Consider the following 3,565-nt stretch of genomic DNA (forward strand, 5'->3'; position numbering starts at 1 on the left):
CGCTTTGGTGGGTCGGTGTGGACTTGTTGGTCTGAAGGGCCTGTTTCCACACTGTAAGTAATCTAATCTAATAATATTGACAATATGAGAGCGAATTGTCATACACTCACACGTACGCACCCTCTCACAGACTTATATGCCTTAACACTCACAAACATACACACACACACGCACACATATAAATTTGTGGGGTGAATTTGTGCTTGCAGAGTTACATTTTGTTTTGGTCAAAATCTGCATGAATCTATGTAAGATTCTGTAAATTCCATTTTTACAAACAATCAGTCTGAACATTGGGGCACAGACAGCCTCACACAGGGTGCCTCACATTTTCAATACATTATCTGGGCCGACTTGGCACCACTGTTAAAGTTCACTTGAGATTGTAACTTTCAAAAAGGTTCTGGGACTTACATTTAAAGAACTGAAACCAACATGGTCATTCTAAAAGATGAGAGACTTAACAAACAATCCACGTCTTTTTCAATATATAATTTCAGTTGCATCACACTGAAAACTTTTGCTATAAATTCCGTGTCTTATGATCTTTTACTCCACAACCACCTGATGAAGGAGCAGTGCTCTGAAAGCTAGTGCTTCCAAATAAACCCGTTGGACTATAACCTGGTGTTGTGTGATTTTTAACTTTGTACACCCCAGCACCTCCAAATCATCCAAAATCAAGCTGTTGTTTCAATAAGGGAGCTGGCCAGCTCAGTTAGCTGGTTTGTGATGTGGAGTGATGTTAACAGCATGGGTTCAATTGCTCCACCAGCTCAGCTTACTGGTGAAGGACTCTCCTTCTCAAGCACTCCCCTTGCCTGAGGCATGGTGATTCTCAGTCACCTCTCTCTCTCTTTAATGAGAGAGCATCCTTTGGTCTGCTAGGAATATGGTGTCTTTACCTTTTGAATGTATATGACCTGAGGATGTGTGTTATTTGCTTATTATAAGATCTTACACTTTAATGTTCGACTTTAATAGCAAGCAAAATGATACTCTGTTTCCACTAGTTGGTACGTCAGTAACTAGGGGTCCCATCTGCGTCCTCTTGTTTTTCATTTAAATAAATGATTTGGATGAGAATATAGAAGGCGTGGTTAGTAAGTTTGCAGATAACACCAAATTGGGTGATATAGTAGACAGTGAAGAAGGTTTTTTTTAAGATTACAAAGGAATCCTGATCAAATGGGTCAATGGGCTGAAAAATGGCAGATGGTGTTCAATCTGGATAAATGTGAGGTATTGCATTTTGGTACAACAAGCAAGGGTAGGGCTTATACAGTTAATGGTAGGACCTTGGGTAGAGTTGTAGAACAGAGGGACCTCGGGGTATAGATACATAATTCTTTGAAGTTTGCATCACATCTAGACAGGGTGGTTAAGATGGCATTTGCCATGCTTGCCTTCACTGCTCAGACGTTTGCGTATCGGAGGTGGGGAGGAGAAAAGCTTATGTTCGAAACATCGACTCTCCTGCTCCTCAGATGCTGACTGACTGGCTGTGCTTTTCCAGCGTGACACGTTTTGACTCTGTATAGGAGTTGGGTAGGCGAAAGGAGGACTGCAGATGCTGGAGATCAGAGTCAAGAGTAGAGTGGTGCTGGAAAAGCACAGCCGGTCAGGCAGTATCTGAGGAGCAGGAAAATTGACATTTCAGGCAAAAGCCTTTCATCAGGAGTGGTATACGAGTTGGGTAGTCATGTCAAGGTTGTACAGGACATTGATGAGACCTCTTTAGAATTAGAGCCCCGACAGTGTGGAAATAGGCCATTCAACCCAACAAGTCCACACCAACCTTCCGAGGAGTAACCCACCCAGACCCATTCCCCTACCCTATATTTACCTCTGACTAATGCACCTAACTTATACATCCCTGAACACTATGGGCAATTTAGCATGGCCACTTCACCCTAACCTGCACATCTTTGGATTGTGGGAGGAAACCGGAGCACCCGGAGGAAACCCACACAGACACAGGGAGAATGTGCAAACTCCACACAGAGAGTCGCCCGAGGCAGGAATCGAACCCTGGTCCCTGGTGCTGCTAACTGTGCCACTCTTCTGGAATACTGTGTCCAGTTCCGGTCAGCCAGTTATAGGAAGGATATTATCAAGCTGGAGAGGTTTCAGAAGAGATTCACGAGGATGTTGCCGGGTTTGGAAGGTTTGAGTTATAAAGAATGGTGGAATTGGCTGGGACCTTTTTCACTGGAGTGTAGAAGGTTGAGAGGTGACCTTATAGAAGAATATAAAATTATGAGGAGTATGGATAGGATTAATGGTAGGTGCCTTTTCCCTGAGAAAGGGGATTTCAAGACTAGGGGGAGTATTTTCAAGGTGAGAGGAGAGAGATTTTAAAAAGCATGAGGTACTTTTTTTACACAGAGGATGATTTGGGTGTGGAATGAACTTGCTGAGGAAGTGGTGAATACACTTTGTTAAATTCATGAATAGGATGGGTATGGGCCAGAAGCAGGCAGGTGGGACTAGTTTAGTTTGGAATTATGTTCTGCAGGGACTGGTTGAACTGAAGGGTCTGTTTCAGTGCTCTATAAGAAAATTGGGAGTGAGATGGAGAGAAACTCCTTTACTCAGAGTGGATTTAGAATGCGCTGCCTGGGAGACTGATTCCACAGGAGGCTTCCAAAGAGAGCTGGAGATATATTTGAAAGTGACGAGGTTTAGTGGGGGCTGGAGAGTGGGGCTAGCTGGGTATCTCTTTCAGGAGCCGGTACAGACACGATGGGCCGAATGATCTCCATTTGCAATGTCAAAGAGCAGAGGGGTTGGGATCAGGAGTCCGACTGCCGTACCCACAGAGCTAGTACAGGCCTTGCGGGCCGAATGTCCCGTCTTGAGCTGTTGCTTGGTTCGAGCGCCGTGTCTCCGGCAGAGGGGGCCCGCCGGCCGCTCTCCCCAACCCACAGAGGCTAGTACAGGCTGTGCGGGCCGAATGTCCCGTCTTGAGCTGTTGCTTGGTTCGAGCGCCGTGTCTCCGGCAGAGGGGGCCCGCCGGCCGCTCTCCCCACCCACCCAGACAGACAGACAGGCAGACAGACAGGGAGAGAGAGAGAGGGAGAGACCCAGGGAGGGACCCAGCCTGATCGGGGCAGGGCGACTGACAGCCTCCAGCCCGGAGAACACAGCAGCGATCCCGGTGAGTTTCAAACTTTCCTCCAAACTCCTGCTCAACTTTCAGGCAAGTTCTGTTTCGCTGTTTGGGGAGTGGGTGGGGATGGGAGGGGAGGGGAGGGGAGCACCCCTCAAACCCGACCAGATCCTCGGGAGATTTATTAAAAGAGGAAGGAACAGTTGGCAATCGAAAAGAGAGCCACGATTCCCAACTGAAAGGTTCCAGAGAAAAGGAATTGAACCATCCCCCTGACATTTTTCGATTCCCCAGCAGGACAGCTTGTGGGGAGGAGCAGCTCCCCATCGTCCCCAGGCCAACCCGCGGCTGCTGTCGGCCTCTCGGGGTTTCTCATCCTGGCCAGCCCGCTCCCCCACCTTTCCCCAGACCCTGACCTCCCACACTCCCTACTGCCCTACCCCCCGATCCCCA

General features: G+C 47.8%; 1 protein-coding gene across 5 annotated transcripts in view; it reads left to right on the forward strand.

Moving 5' to 3' along the window:
* Nucleotides 1-3,042: 3,042 nt before the first annotated feature.
* The window catches only part of tmbim1a (transmembrane BAX inhibitor motif containing 1a), a 63,702-nt gene continuing 63,179 nt past the window's right edge, over nucleotides 3,043-3,565 (forward strand). For 3 of the 5 annotated variants that reach the window (XM_043694370.1, XM_043694372.1, XM_043694373.1), the window contains exon 1: nucleotides 3,043-3,160. The gene's annotated coding sequence lies outside the window, so the exon portion shown is untranslated. Of the gene's footprint in view, nucleotides 3,203-3,565 lie in introns of all 5 variants that reach the window. The other 2 variants (XM_043694368.1, XM_043694369.1) reach the window with 2 other exon arrangements.

The sequence above is a fragment of the Chiloscyllium plagiosum genome, chromosome 7 (genome assembly GCF_004010195.1).
Source record: "Chiloscyllium plagiosum isolate BGI_BamShark_2017 chromosome 7, ASM401019v2, whole genome shotgun sequence".
Lineage (NCBI taxonomy): Eukaryota > Metazoa > Chordata > Chondrichthyes > Orectolobiformes > Hemiscylliidae > Chiloscyllium > Chiloscyllium plagiosum.